Here is a 16753-nt window from a genome sequence, read left to right on the forward strand (position 1 = left end):
AGGTAGCAAGTTCAACTGCCCTGATTTTTGTAATCCTCTGGCCCCTTTTTCACTGGGACCTAACATAGACTCTCCTCACAGCAAATAATAAAATCTACATTGAATAAATGTCCATAGGTATTAAAAGAAAACAATGAATGTGCAATCTGATTCTCAACATGATCTTCTTCATAAAGTGTTTAGAAATAGTAATTTATCCTATGCTTTAACAAGGTTTTCATTACTCCACTAAAGTTTGTAACCATTCTTTTATTGAATAATACATCCAGTTTGTGGGGAAAACAGTAAAACCCAAATAACATATAGGTTTCCATTAATAGTAACATATTAATGTTGATTTCTTTGTTGTGTACCATTGAGAGGTGACAGCGTGCTGGCAGTCCTCAGAGCCCTCGCTTGCTCTCGGCACCTCCCCTGCCTGGGCTCCCACTTTGGTGGCATTTGAGGAGCCCTTCAGTCCCCCACTGCACTGTGGGAGCCCCTTTCTGGGCTGACCAAGGCCGGAGCCCACGCCCTCAGCTTGCAGGGAGGTGTGGAGGGAGAGGCACGAGCGGGAACAGGGGCTGTGTGCGGCGCTTGCGGGCCAGCTGGAGTTCCGGGTGGGCGTGGGCTTGGTGGGCCCCACACTCGGAACAGCCAGCCAGCCCTGCTGGCCCCGGGCAATGGGGGACTTAGCAGCCGGGCCAGTGGCTGCGGAGGGTGTACTGGGTCCCCCAGTAGTGCCGGCCCACCGGCGCTGTGCTCAATTTCTCGCTGGGCCTTGGCTGCCTTCCCACTGGGCAGGGCTCGGGACCTGCAGCCCGCCATGCCTGAGCCTCTCACCCCCTCCGTGGGCTCCTGTGTGGCCCGAGCCTCCCCGACGAGCACCACCCCCTGCTCCACGGCACCCAGTCCCATCGACCACCCAAAGGCTGAGGAATGCGAGCGCACAGCACGGGACTGGCAGGCAGCTCCACCTGCAGCCCCGGTGCAGGATCCACTAGGTGAAGCCAGCTGGGCTCCTGAGTCTGGTGGGGACGTGGAGAGTCTTTATATCTACCTCAGGGATTGTAAATACACCAATCAGCACCCTGTGTTTAGCTCAAGGTTTGTGAGTGCACCAATCGACACTCTGTATCTAGCTGCTCTGGTGAGGACGTGGAGAACCTTTATGTCTAGCTCAAGGATTGTAAATACACCAATCGGCACTCTGTATCTAGCTCAAGGTTTGTAAACACACCAATCAGCACCTGTGTTTAGCTCAAGGTTTGTGAGTGCACCAATCGATACTCTGTATCTAGCTGCTCTGGTGGGGCCTTGGAGAACCTGTGTGTGGAAACTCTGTATCTAACTAATCTGATGGGGACATGGAGAACCTTTGTATCTAGCTCAGGGATTGTAAACGCACCAATCAGCGCCCTAACAAAACAGGCCACTGGGCTCTACCAATCAGCAGGATGTGGGTGGGGCCAGATAAGAGAATAAAAGCAGGCTGCCAGAGCCAGCTTTGACAACCCGCTCGGGTCCTCTTCCACACCGTGGAAGCTTTGTTATTTCGCTCTTTGCAATAAATCTTGCTACTGCTCACTCTTTGGGTCCACGCTGCTTTTATGAGCTGTAACACCCACCGCGAAGATCTGCAGCTTCACTCCTGAGCCCAACGAGACCACGAGCCCACTGGGAGGAACGAACAACTCCAGACACGCTGTCTTAAGAGCTGTAACGCTCACCGCAAAGGTCTGCAGCTTCACTCCTGAGCCAGTGAGACCACGAACCCACCAGAAGGAAGAAACTCCAAACACATCTGAACATCAGAAGGGACAGACTCCAGACGCGCCACCTTAAGAGCTGTAACACTTACCGCAAAGGTCCACGGCTTCATTCTTAAAGTCAGTGAGACCAAGAACCCACCAATTCCGGACACACCATGATCATGTAAGGCACTAACAACAGGAGAAGCTGGGTGAAAGGTATATGGGACATTTCTGCACCATCTTCACAACTTTTCTGTAAATCTAAAATTAAATGGTTTATTGAAAATTAGCGTCATGTATAATCATAACAAAAAATCACACTTTTAGTATTTGGTTTATTTATTTATTTTTTTTGGTAGGAGTTTCCTCACCTTTGTCTGCTTAAAATGAACAGCTCGGATAACTTATATCAATGTATTTGCTTACTCTAGATTTCATTAATGATGTATGTTGAAGAATATGTATGCACATTATTTAGACAATCTGTAATATTGAAAGTTTATGTTGAATAAAGAGCACGTACATCGAAAATTAGCTTAACCTTTTTTTTTTTCCTTTTACTAAGTATAAAATTACCAAGGCTCTGAAATATGGAGTGAAATCTTTGTGGCTTTTATGGCTAAATGCTTGCTTGCTCAAGCAGATTAAAGTCAACATTCTGAGAGCTCTTTTGAGTAGTGGAAGGATTAACTCACAGGCGTATGCAACTGTTAAACAACTCATCTTTCACAGAACTATATCATCTTACTCTCAGCAACTTCAATTCTATAATCTTCTCTACATATAAGTGTCTTCCAGTTATAATATAGTATATGTGCAACCAGCACAAAAGCTCTGGGGATCAATTTTTAAAGTAAATGCTGATTAATCAAATTCTAATAAGTAAACCCAGGACTTATTTCATATATATATATGTATATGAAATATATTCTGGAGATCATATAATAAACAGTGAAATAAGATTATTTTGAACTAGATTGAAAATAAATAGCAGTGACTGTTGCTGCAAGTTCAGTGGTGGGGGAAAAATCTTTTCAGGAAGGAATGATTAAGTGACTTATAATTATTCCCCATTTGCAGACACACTAAGTGTGCTGCTGATCAATGTCAGATCAGCAGAGACACACTTACGGAGGCTGACTGAACTGTACACCAGCTCTTGTACAGAAACATTACATGCCTCCAAGACATGTTTTTCCTCTGAAAGGTATTTGGTGTGATGCTATTAGCAATGAAAGTAACTACTGCATACTTCAGAAGATTGTTGTCAATGATACTTTAAATATTATCACTCAATGTATTGTTTATGAGTATTTTTATTTTTGTAATATTTTTGTATTTGTCCACTTCTTATTATAATTGTTTAGACAAGAAAGTTTGCTTTCTTCCCCGCAAGCAGCACAGCATAAAGCTAAATTTCAGCCCATCCAATAAAATTACAGATTTCAATATACTTCCAATCTCTAGTTTATATCTCAACTTTGCCTTTTCAACTTATTTCTTCTCAGTTTTAAATTTTATATCTAAATATATATCTAAATATATATCTAAATATATATATTTGCCTGCTTAAGAATAACCTTAGGCTCTGTCTGAATCTTTTTTTAAGAGAATTGCTGGTTTTTAATTAAGTTTTAATTAAGCTTTAATAATGTTAACTCAAGAGAGTCACCATTTTCCCTGCTTGTGAAAGAATGTTTTTCTACATAGTTGTTACATGGCTTCTGTTATCAAAATAAACCGAGAATCAGTCATGGCTAATGAAATGTTAAATATGAAAATAGAGTTATTCTATATACAAAAATCACAAACATTGTCAATAACCTTTTCCATATAATAATATGCTTTACTTCTTAATCAGAAGTTATAGTTTTAAGGCTTTCTAAACAGATGGAGTTCATTAAATTTAAATATTGTCTCTTAAAGCAGTGATGAATTATTGGAGTGGAGAAATACAAATAGAAATATCTCCTGTTTGATAATCTTTTGTCCTAGTCAAACCATGGGGTTAATAAAGTCAGGTCTGCATGCTCTGCTTGCTTTCAGTCACCTGCTTTTGTTGTTGTTGTTGTTTTTCTCTGTAGCTGAGGGTTGCAGTAACTGAAGGCCTTACCACTAAACACTAAAACTTAACCTTTACTGGTGACTTAATAAGTAACATTCATAGGTGACCATGGTGATGGTTGCTTCCATTGTTTTTCAGAAACTTGGCCAGCTCCTGTCTAGTTCAAACTGGTTGAGACCACTGACCCTTCAACTGGGTCTGCATGGGTGCCTGAGAGGTGGCCTTTTGATATCAGAGGGTCAAAAACTCCACCCTCAAGATCATGCTAATGTTGCCATTTTCTGTACATATGTCCTGTGAACTGTTCGTCCACCTCATCTCTTGGTGACCTAGTGCGTAAATCTTTTCTCTTTTGCAGAATCTATGTCACAGTGATTGATTTACTGCATATGAGCAGAATGAACCTGGACCTGGCCAGTATCATTAAGGTCAGCATAAACCTAGTCAGCTAGCAGTAGAGTTAGGAGTTCTCTTAAAGAAAGAGCTCATGGCTCTGATAGAATTAATCTTCTAATGAACTAATAATAAATGATTGGCTTTAGAGCCCAATTATTTTATTGTGAATTGTTTACTTGCTTTGCTGTTTTTGTGTTTGTTATATTGTGTTTGATTTTCTGGAGTTGGTATTGAGAAACATGGCTAGATATTTTCAAAAAATCCCTGTAATGATCTAAAACTCCGATTGCAAGAACAAATAAGACATTTTACCAAAGAGCTTTATAGTCAAATGTACTACTTTTTGATGTCAGAAATGAGAATTAATTTCACACTGGTCACAGCTGATGTTGTGTCTTGAGCAAAGATGGGGGAAATTCTTAGATATTAATTTTGTTAATCCTCTGATGCTTCATACTTGGGAGGTTTTGGTTATTTAAATTGGTCACATAAATCTTTTTATTACATATTCACTTTTAAGAAACACTCACATTGAACTTATTGTCCTAACCTAGCACATTCCAAGACTTTAAAGTAAGTCATCAACACTTAAAACTGCTTAGTACATATTTACATCTTTGATATTATGATAATTGACAATAATAAAATAATATCAATATTAGACATAAACACTACAAATTCTAAGGTACATCTGGAAAGGTGATATTTTTCTAGATTATTTTATTCATGACTTGATAGTCCACTTAAAATTCATTCTAGGTAAAGGAGAGGATGTTGAAGAAAACACACTTCACTAGAATTTAGAAATCATAGCTAATATGGATTGGATTGGTTAGAAAACTATACAGGAGTGGAGATGTCTCATATGGTTTTAGTAAGATATCTGATACTTGGAAAAAGGAAAAAAGAAGCTTCATTTTCATTACAAGAAAAAGACTTAGAAAAAAATATGCGCACTATAGGAGGTATTGAGTAAAACGTTTGATTAGTATAGAAGGTTCCAGTTAGGCCAGGTGATGAACCATAAAACTATACAAAGAGATGTGGCACAGAAAGTTCAAGAAGTTCACTACCTAGATTCTGACCCCAGGCTCCTCTCAGCCCTTCAGAATATATGTCAACATAGAAGGAGCATGAATATTAACTTCACAGTGATTCCTTCAGGCCAGTTGACACGGAGCAAGAATAGCATTACGAGTTCTCTCCTGAGAAGCAGAGTATTTAACTACTATTCATGCCACAGTCTGTGTTAAATGTCAGGGCTGGAGGGAATACAGATATACAAAAGCTTGGTTGAAGAGGAATTTTTTCGTATGTAATTTAATTTGCTGTATTTTACGTGCTTATATTTCTTCTTCTGCAGATCACTTTCAGAAATAGGTAATCATGGTTATGAGTGAGAATTCAGAGTGATTGTCAAAATACAAACTTGGCAGTTATATCTACCAAGGTTTTCTGATTTCTTCTTACCAACTACTATTAGCCTGAGTATACACAGTATGGTATTTTGTCTAATAAAAATTTATTTTTCTGTCTTTTCATTCTATATGTCTCTTAGCAAATCCTGTGAGACGTGACTGGCCCTAACATGTAGTAGTTCTTTAATCCTGCAATATACAATATTAACCGGCCTTTGTTTTCAAATTGGAAGTGAATAAGTAAACTTGCAAAACAGGAAATATCCCATTCAGTAGCCTCTAACAATGGAAATATACAAGCTAAGACGCAGAGATTTAAAATGCGATGATTGTGAAATGTATTTTGCTGTTTTTGCTGAAACAGTGAGTTTTTAAAATCAACTTGGAAATTCTGGGTTGTGAAGATCCCTGAAATAATATTCTACAACAATGAAGACTATTTGATGGACACATATACACTGTACTTTTCTTTTATAGCCTTAAAATAACTGATATTAGATCAAAATTGTGTGTTCATTTGTCTCAGAATGTATCTCATCTAATAAATCAGGAGAGCAAGTACTAAGTACGGTTCTCTCATTGTTCTATCTTGAAAACAAATACAAAACTCACCTTAGCGACATTAAATGACTGCTGAATGCAAGAGTGAATGAGTAAATGAATGATCTGCTGTCACATAGCTAAAAGTCTGGGGCAGAGAGTAGACAAATGACAAGGTAGGCACACATTTGATGTTATACACACATACCTTAGATAGTAGAGACTTCTGTAGGAGTATAAGGAGGAACAATTAAGGCAAGCTAACAAATTAAAGGAGACTATTATGAGTAACACAGCTGCCAGAGGAGTGTGTTTGTGATGACAGGTGTTTTCCTGGTTAAGGAGTATATTTGTAAAAGCCCTCAAGTGAGCACATAAAAAACATTTTCTAAGACCTGAGCATTGACAAAGAGAGAGTCACTAAAGGAGGTTAGAATTTAACAGTATTTAGGCTATCAAGGGACAATTTTATACAGTCTTCCCTTAACCAGCTGGTTGAAATTATGTTGATGTTGCTTGGGAGTAATTAGGAGGTTATAGGAAAGCTAGGGGAGCATGATGTCACATTGAAAGATGGGGTGTTACATATACCAAAAAAGTGCATTAAAATAACTGCCAATGGTCATTCTCTGTGTGTGTGTGTGTGTGTGTGTATTCGCACACTTTTAATGGCCTGTAATGATGAAAATGCCACATTTACATGGCAGCGAGTTGAGAATAAGTAAGATAATAAGTTGAGAATAAGTAAATGGGAAGAAAATAAAGAAGCAGATATGCAGGCATTTTAAAAAATTGGAGTGGGATGAAGATGAGAGAATATGCAGTGGCTGGAGGAAAACATGAGATCGAAGGAGAGGTATTTTGATTTCCGTTCATCGGTTTTACAAAAGAGAAGTGAACTGTGCACGTGTAAAACATGATTAGAAAGAGCCCATAGAGATGATAGAGGCTGAACATAAAACAAAGAGAGGGAAATTGAGGGGATCATTAAAGGAGAAGCTTTTCATATAAGCAAGTAGAAACAAAATCTAATTAATAGTTACTTGGAATTGACTGAAGAGCCACCTATTTTCTTGTGAAAATAGTACATTTGAAAAGAACATGAACATAGACATGTATGTTGGTAAGCAGGTAGGTTAGTAGTACCATAATGTGTACGTGTGTGAGTGTTTGTTACACTTTTATATGGCTTCTATTTTTGTTTTAAGGTAGAATGGAGAGTTGGCTGCTGAAAGCAGAATATTAGGTAGGAGAGGTTTACGGTAAAAGGAGATGTCTGATAACCAGTGAGGAGCATGTGACACTTAACAAAGATGGGTAAAAGATGTGCTAGTTGGCTTTTAGATTTTTATTGGTGCTAGATATCATGAATTTATAACAGAATCAATCCGAGTGAGTGATTTGCTTTAATAAGTTTTTGCCTCTTAGATAAAGAAAAAGAGGTAGCTATATAATTGGAATTGCACCAAAAACGTGGAAAAGCAGGTGGGGTAAGTTTGTTGCAATAAAGAGACTGGCTGGAATGCCACTGGGAAAAATTTGGATAGAGGGAAACGTAATTATCGTAAGTGAGACTGGCAAACTGGCTGATCATCTCCCAGAAACAGAAATTGGATGAGATAGATGAAATGCGCCAAATGAGAGAAGGCACAAAGGTGTGAGGTTTCTGTGACATAATATTTATATTCATATGTACCCAATTACATCCATAGTTATATCTATTGAATTTAATGGTTATCGGAATAAATGTTTTGCGTCATCATAAAATGGTCGAATGGAAATGCGTGAATTTCAGTAAAACGACATGGAATACTGCATTAGATGGATTGCCCTTGTGGTGGCTGAAGTGACCCAGAGTTAGAGAACTGGACCAAGAAAGTGCACTGTGAGCTTTCCCTTACGTAACCTTGGGGATGGATATTAACGAAGAGGATGTTGAATACCTTGGCTGCACCAGGCTTTCATATACTATTGTAGTTGACTACACATAACAATATTATGAGGTTATTATTATTTTCTGCGACTTATAGATAAGGAAACAGATGATTAGTCAAGTTTCCCCCATTAAATGAGGCGTTAGAACTTGAACCATGACGATTTGATTCTTAAATGAATACCCTTTTTTATTGTTCCCATGTCACCTTTCAAAAAAATTATAGGAGATAAAAGGTAAAATGGACAACATCCTTGCTTTAATGGAGTTCACAATTCAGTTTGGGCAGACTATATATATATATACACACACATATATATACATATATATAAAATAGACTATGATTTTTATTCTAATAAATATTGCATAAAGACATAAAATTTCTATTTATGTTTCAAAGTTCAATGGAGAGATGTTAGGGTGTAATAGAAATACCTTAAAATTTAGACTCAGAGTATGCACTAAGCAACCAAGTAGCTCTGTGACCTTCGCCAGGTTAATTATCTGTTCATGTAAAAAGAAATGATAACTTCCGACTTGAAAAATTATTGTAAAGATTGTAAAATAATGGAAAATTAAGCTTTTATTTTACTGTCTTAGAATAGGCATCAAGTAAATGATTACATTACTGGCCCCTACTGTGAATTACTTTTTTTTTTTTTTTTTTTTTTTTGAGATGGGGTCTCGCTCTGTCGCCCAGGCTGGAGTGCAGTGGCGCGATCTCGGCTCACTGCAAGCTCTGCCTCCTGGGTTCACGCCATTCTCCTGCCTCAGCCTCCCGAGTAGCTGGGGCTACAGGCGCCCGCCGCCACGCCTGGCTTTTTTTTTTTTTTTTGTATTTTTAGTAGAGACGTGTTCTACCGTGTTAGCCAGGATGGTCTCAATCTCCGGACCTCGTGATCTGTCCGTCTCGGCCTCCCAAAGTGCTGGGATTACAGGCATGAGCCACCACGCCCGGCCTGAATTATATTCTTAAAAGAAATAGATTTATTTTTGTATCAGCACATGTACTAATTGACAATAGTGGGAATATAAACAATACAATTTTGAAATGTTTTATTATTTCAGAATGTATTTTTTTAACTTTTAACTTCAGCAGTACATGCGCAGACTTGTTACACAGGTAAACTTGTGTCATGGGCTTTGTTGTACATATTACTTCATCACCCATGTATTAAGCAGAGTACTCATTTGTTATTTTTCCTGATCCTCTCCCTCTTGCCACTCTCTACCCTCCAGTAGGCCCAGTTCCTTCTATGTGTCCATGTGTTCTCATTATTTAGCTCTCACTTATAAGTGAGAACATGTGGTATTTGGTTTTCTGTTCTTGCATTAGTTTGGGAAGAATAATGGCCTCCAGCTCCATGCATGTCCATACAGAGGACATGATCTTGTTCTTTTTATGGCTGCATAATATTCCATACAAATTTTATTTATCCAGCCTATTATTATTGATATGCATTTAGGTTGACTCCATGTCTTGGCTAGTGTGAATAGTGCTGCAAGAAACATACCCATGCATGTGTCTTTATAGTAGAATGATTTCTGTTCCTTTGGGTATATACCTAGTAATGGGACTGCTGGGTAGAATAGTATTTCTGTCTTTGGGTCTTTGAGGAATTGCCATAATTTATTCCACAATGTTTGAACTAATTTACACTCCCACCAACAGTATATAAGTGTTTCTTTTTCTGTGCAACCTTGCCAGCATTTTAAAAAATATTTTTTGACTTTTCAGTAATAGCTATTTGGAATGTATTTAATTGCCACATTCCTCCTTTTACTATACTAATCTTATGTAAAATTATTATTTATTATAATGTCTTTATTGTTTGATTATAAGTCTAGTATTATGGCCGGACATGGTGGCGCACGCCTGTAATCCTAGCACTTTGGGAGGCCAAGGCGGGCAGATTGCCTGAGCTCAGGAGTTTGAGACCACCCTGGGCAACATGGTGAAACTTCGTCTCTACTAAAATAGAAAAAATTGGCCAGGTGTGGTGGTGCATGCCTCTTGTCCCAGCTACTCGGGAGGCTGAGGCAGGGGAATTCCTTGAACCCAGAAGGCGGAGGTTGCAAGGAGCTAAGATCGTGCCATTACACTCCAGCCTGGGCAACAGAGGGAGACCCTGTCTCCAGAAAAACAAAAAAAAGTCTAGTATTATGTAAATATCAACTGAATTAGACTGGTTAACCTAAATAAGACTGCTTAAATATAAAAAATCAAATCAATTTTTGAAAAGTCTAAGATAATATTTATAACTTATAATGCCAGAGGTTAATGCTATAAATTGGTTTAAATGACCATTAATTAATATTTGTGTCAGTTCTGTTAGATCCAGCTATCAAGGATGTGAATTAATTTCACCCATGTGGAAACATACCTTTACATATGTATAACATGCATCCATATACATTTGGCAATGTGCATTCAAAACATTTTACATGAATAGGCTGGTGAGGAAAAGAAAGTAAAGTGGAAATGATAATTGCCATACTTAGTTGATAAATTGAGAATAATAACATTAACAGGTTAGTTAAAACTGTTTTATATTAGTTTCAAATACTTTTTCAATATAATTAAAATAAGCTAGACTGTAGTACTAATTATGGCTTGGAGGTTTATTTGGTTTTTGCTTTACATCTTGCATAAATGATTTTAAACAATATGAAATATGCCTGCTAAAAATATTATATTAAAATCCATATTTAATATGTCATTGCTACAAAAATTAGAAGGGAAAAATATGATTTTGTTAACACACCAATACAGCCAAGATGAAGTTCTTGTAAAGTAGAATTATGCAGCGTATTAGCCTCTATAATTTGATGGATAACTGTCAAAAATAACTGTTTTTGACATTTTTATGCATAAATAATTTTTACTTAGTTAACACAATTGTATCTCACAGGATAGGAAAGAAGCATTTAATATAAAATAATGGTGGTGTTGTCCACGAGGAGTTAACTACCTTATAAACTAAACTACAATAGCAGAATTCGGAGCAAAAGTAACAACAATAAATGATCGTTTCATGTGCTATTTATCTGTTAGGCATAAATTCAATTTAGAATTGTTTGTCAGTCGTTGATGCCTAAAGTAATATGCCCATTAGGAAGCATGCAATTCAATCAACGTTTCTTCTGACCTTGGAAAGATAATGACCCAAATATGAATATTCAAGAGACACCAGAAGTCATTATAGATGTCCTTGTTTTTCATTTTTAAATCTGAACAAAATGTTTCTCATGCTTAAGGAAAAAATGGAAAATTTGAATGTAATTAATACATAACAGTCTCGATTTTGGCATATTTTTACTTTATAAACTCTTCATCAAACTAACTGCTAGACAGATGAAAACTATACTTGGCAAGAGAAATCATTTTACACCTAAGAAGATACATGTTGGTATTGCCATTTGATGCAAGATGGGTTTTTATCGTTGGGAGATTCTGAGTCACATTTGTAATGCATCTAGTATATCTTTTATACACTTTTTTCATATTTAGGGAATGCATTTGGTAGTTTTCTTCAATAACAATATTTTCTTATCTTCAACAACTTAAACTAATGTGAGATACAGTATTTTCTTACTCATTTTGTGAAAACTTCCATATATTCCTAATGGATTACTTTGCTCACCAGAACACAATGAAAAATTAATATTGAAGTCAAACTTGTCTTTATTATCATTTTTTGAATCATAAAATGCTATAAAATTATAATTAAAAAACACTGTGAAGTCAAATGTTGTATTGATTTAGATTAAAGAACATATTTGAAAATATCATCTACAAATATTTTAGTAATGTGATATTCTCTCCTGTGTAGTGTTTGAGTCTTTCACAAATCACAGTACATTTTGATTAAATGGAAAGAATATCACTTTTTTTAAACATTTTTAAATGTAGGGAATCATCTGCAGAAACTTAATTTTCTCTTATAATAGGAATAAGTCATGATATCTAGGTCTAAAATGAAAGGCAAAATTCAGTTTATAGCAATAAATAAAAATCTAGTAATGTCTAGATTAAATATTCTTTTTCTTGATTTTCTACAGCTGTGTTTCCCCTGAAGTTATGTAAAAAGCATTTGTGGATTTAACAGAGTTAAGATGAGAGGGTAGGGAAATGACAGCTAAGAAAAAGAACACGTATCTCATTTTCATGAAGTTTAAGTATCAAACTGACTTTTTCACTTTATTTTATTTCAAATAATATTCTAAATTGTGGAACTCTTGTCAAGGACTTTGAAACACATGCATTGCATGCTACAGACACAGTGTGTGAGGTCTCCTCGTATCAGACGAGACGAAAAGCCTATGGTTTCTTGATTCTCCATTATTCCATTACGTGTAAATGGTAACATGAGATTTAAATATGCAGCTTATTTTAAGGATCTTGGATTTGTAAATGATAGTGGCAACTGTAGAAGTTAGTAAAGCGTGGTGCTCAATGGGTAGGCTCTGAATATTGATGGCCAGGCCGCAAGCAATTTTGAGCTGAGTATTTTGGCAGGTTATTTAACCATCTCATACTGTACTTCATCTGTAAAATGGGTGTCATCTTACTTGAACATTCTCAGAAGCGTGATAGGGTGGCAAAATTCTGTACTATATATTATTTAGAGCATTCCCTGACAGATAATGAGCAATCACTGGCAGAGAGTCATTATTTTCTTAATTCACTACCTTGATGTGGAAAGGTAAGTCTCACATCGAATCAGAATTGCATGTGGTTTCAGAACTATCATTTTTTTTTACATGTAAATATTTGCTTGCCAATGCTTGGGGGAATTATTTTTTTAATTTTTAATTTTGTATTTATTTCAATAGGTTTTTGGTGTGCAGGTGGTGTTTGGTTACAAAGTCCCCGAAGTCCATTGTATCATTCTTATTCATTTGCCTCCTCATAGCTCAGCTCCAACTTATAAGTGAGAACATACAATGTTTGGTTTTCCATTCCTGAGTTACTTCACTTAGAATAATGGTCTCCAATTCCATCCAGGTTGCTGCAAATGTCATTATTTTGTTCCTTTTTATGTCTGAGTACAATTCCATGGTGTATATACATATATAGATAGATACATTATATATATAGATACATTATATATAGATAGATACATTATATAGATAGATATAATGTAGATACATTATATAGATAGATATAATGTAGATACATTATATAGATAGATATAATGTAGATACATTATATAGATAAAATATATATAGATACATTATATTTAATGTGTATATATATAATGTATCTATATATGTGTGTGTGTGTGTGTGTGTGTGTGTGTAGTATTTTCTTTATCCACTCATTGATTGATGGGCATTTGGGCTGGTTCCATATTTTTGCAATTGCGAATTGTGCTGCTATAAACATGCGTGTGCAAGTGTTTTTTCATATAATAGTGTATTTTCCTCTGGGTATCCAGGTAGATACCCAGTAGTGGGATTGCTGGGTAGATCTACTTTTAGTTCTTTAAGGAATTTCCACATGGTTTTCCATAGGGGTATACTAGTTTACATTCCCACTCACAGTGTAAAAGTGTTCCCTTCTCACCATACCAATGCCAACATCTACCAACATCTATTATTATTTATTTATTTATTTATTTATTTATTTTGAGACAGAGTCTTGCTCTGTTGCCCAGGATGGAGTACAGTGGCACAATCTTGGCTTACTGCAACCTCTGTCTCCTGGGTTCAAGTGATTCTCGTGCCTCAGCCTCCCAAGTAGCTGGGACTACAGGCATATGCCATCACGCCTGGCTAATTTTTTGTGTTTTTAGTAGAGACGGGGTTTCACCATGTTAACCAGGATGGTCTCAATCTCCTGACCTCATGATCTGCCCACCTTGGCCTCCCAAAGTGTTGGGATTACAGGCGTCAGCCACCGCGCCCTGCCTATTTTTGATTTTTTGATGATGGTCATTCTTGCAGGAATAAGGTGTTATCACATTGTGGTTTTGATTTGCATTTCCCTGATAGTTAGTGATATTGAGCATTTTTTCACATGTTTATTGGCCAACCTTTGGGATGGCCAGCCTCCAGGCTATAACCCTTTATACAAAATAAAGCTCTCTTCTGTAAATGTATGAACCTCGGGATTCTTGGTCTAAAGAAAGATAGCATAGCCCACTGATTTAATTTTTTTTATTTCAAACAGAAAAAAATGCAAATAATTTAGAAGTTAATAGCAAAGATAGAAAAAAGCTGATTGCAAATATAGCATTATCAATCGTAATACAGAATGATTTTCTAAAAGTTCTAAGATTTAAAGATAAAGCAGGAAAAAGATAAAAGTGTAACTTTTTTAATATTCTTGTCTAAAATGTGTGTGTGTCTGTGTGTATAAATTTAACACGTTTTACTAACATTTTATATTAAAAACTAGATGTTCAGTGGAGTCGAAATCATTTCATTATAATACTAATTCTCTTTTAACAAGAAAATTACAGGAAGCAACTGAAACCAATCTTTTCCTACATGATTTGAAATTTTGTTGCCTATAAATCGCCTCACTCAATTACATTTTTAACTTTTTTTGTAAAATGTTGTATTCTGCTTATTTTTGAATATGTATAAGTATGCTGTTTAAAAGATGTGTATGTGTGTTTGTATGCTTAAATATATAAGCATACAACCACTGACACTGACTCAACAATGTCAGCCCTTATTTACAATTCTACCTATTTAAATGAAATCAAATCAAAATCAAATTCCTGGGAAAGTATGATATAGAACTGCTATTTTGTCTCTTATAGAACCCATCGTTTTAATACCAGGAATCTCTAATAACCAATCAGCAACTTTGGCAAATCCAACAATATTTTCTATCTTTCCCTTCTCAACTACTCCACTGCATTTGAATTAGTTATTTAGAGTCAAGTATTTGAGGGGTGACTTTGACACAAAATAGCCTTTAACCTACTTTCTGTGTAACTTTAGAGATATCACACATATTCCCCATGTTAAGAAAAATGATCAATGCTACATACAGATGTTTTAAAAAATACTGAAATGTTTCCAGTTTCTGGGTAACATTAAATTTGTAATATTTAATTAAAGTTGTTATACTTACTGTAGTTAGTGTTAATGATATTATTGACCAAATCATTCACCTTTGAAATTTTTCCTTTGGCTTTTTTGATGCTATTTTTATCCTGCCTCATCTTTGAATTGATAGTTTTCTTAGAACAACTCTTATGCTTTCACACTATATATATGCTATATGTTTTCTTATAACCTTTTTAGATTCACTCTTGACTATTCTCAAGTCAGTTCTGTGGCCGAGAGCACTGACTTTAATGGGCAGCCTCAACAGTCTCCCTGACACTGTGTCTATTAATTGGCTTTAACTAGGTTGGGAAGCTGATTCCTCTGACACACTCCCTGTCAGATCACTCCACGTTTGCTGTGTCTCTTTACCAAAGATGACAACTTGATGGGCAAGCCCTATCCTAAAAAACGTTCTTTCCTACTCTCTGAGGTCTAGGGTAGAGAAGCTCTTACTATTGTTGTCCCTGAGATCCCCTATTACTTGCAGTTTTCATGCTACCTACTCATTTTAAAATGGCTTCTTTCTTAAACAATTCTCAATTACTTTTTATATGTGCTACTCTTTTTCACCAGAACTCTAACTCATAGGATAACTGGTACCAGAGTGGTACAGAAAGGGAAACCTCTAAAAGTTATATTAGAACAATTAACTAAGAGTGCCATTTATGATCTGCTAGTTCCCTAATTCCATGCCTAGATTCACTGTTGCCTGGAGTAAAGGAGGTTGGATGCTTGAATTACTGTTTTTTAATACAGAAATAAACTAAAAGGCTTACAGTGAGGAAATTTTTGAAACTGATCTATTGTGTTTCTTGCTGCCTCCTAACATGGCCCCTGAAGGACCCGGTGGTTACATTCCTTACCCTTTGTCAGGTAACTCATTGGAGAGGTAGTCACCAACTTTGCTGGAATAGCAAAATTGTGGTGGAGGCAGATGAAGGTAAATGAAGGCAAGATAATGTTGAGTTTTTTTGTTTTTTTTTTTGACAGGGTCTCACTTCATCACCTAGACTGGAGTACAGTAGCACAGTTGCAGCTTCCTACATCTTGACTTCCTGGGTTCCAGTGATCCTCCCCCTTCAGCCTCTCAGGTAGCTAGGAAAATGGAGTTCTTAATCTCCACAGAAATATTGAGATTAGAATTGAAGACAGGTTTCTATGCTTAAACAGCAAAGACAGAGAAACTTAATTATTATAGCAAGTAATAGAACCAAACCAAAGTTATTCTCATAGCTTTTTGATCAGCAGGGATCTGACTGATAGCTGCTTGATGTTGTGGTCTCTATGAACCAAATGGATGAGCAGCCTAGTAAGATTCTGCTTTATATATGTAATCAGAAAACTTCTAAGCCTGGAGAGGCAAAAATCAAACAAGACATTATAAATTGCATGTAACCTCACTTATTCAATCAACTGGACACATAGAGAAGCCTTACATTGTAAAATAGAGTTGGCAAAAATTTAATCTAGGCTTGAAGACTATTAAACTGCATGAGCAAAGTCTCAGACCAGTGGCATTCTGGCAGTGTTCCACAAACTACAGGGAGTAAGTAGCCCTGATTAGGAGCATTTGTGGATTTCCATAATATAATACTCCTAA

The 16753-nt window shown here is 36.4% G+C and overlaps 1 long non-coding RNA gene across 1 annotated transcript in view; it reads left to right on the plus strand.

Moving 5' to 3' along the window:
* Window positions 1-3964: 3964 nt before the first annotated feature.
* Window positions 3965-16753, plus strand: part of LOC129143988 (uncharacterized) — a 29236-nt gene continuing 16447 nt past the window's right edge. Inside the window, exons 1-2 of the long non-coding RNA XR_008548028.2 lie at window positions 3965-4226; window positions 16144-16244. This is a non-coding gene — a long non-coding RNA (uncharacterized LOC129143988). The remainder of the gene's footprint in view (window positions 4227-16143; window positions 16245-16753) is intronic.

This window comes from Pan troglodytes, chromosome 4 (assembly GCF_028858775.2).
Source record: "Pan troglodytes isolate AG18354 chromosome 4, NHGRI_mPanTro3-v2.0_pri, whole genome shotgun sequence".
In the NCBI taxonomy this organism is placed as follows: Eukaryota; Metazoa; Chordata; class Mammalia; order Primates; family Hominidae; genus Pan; species Pan troglodytes.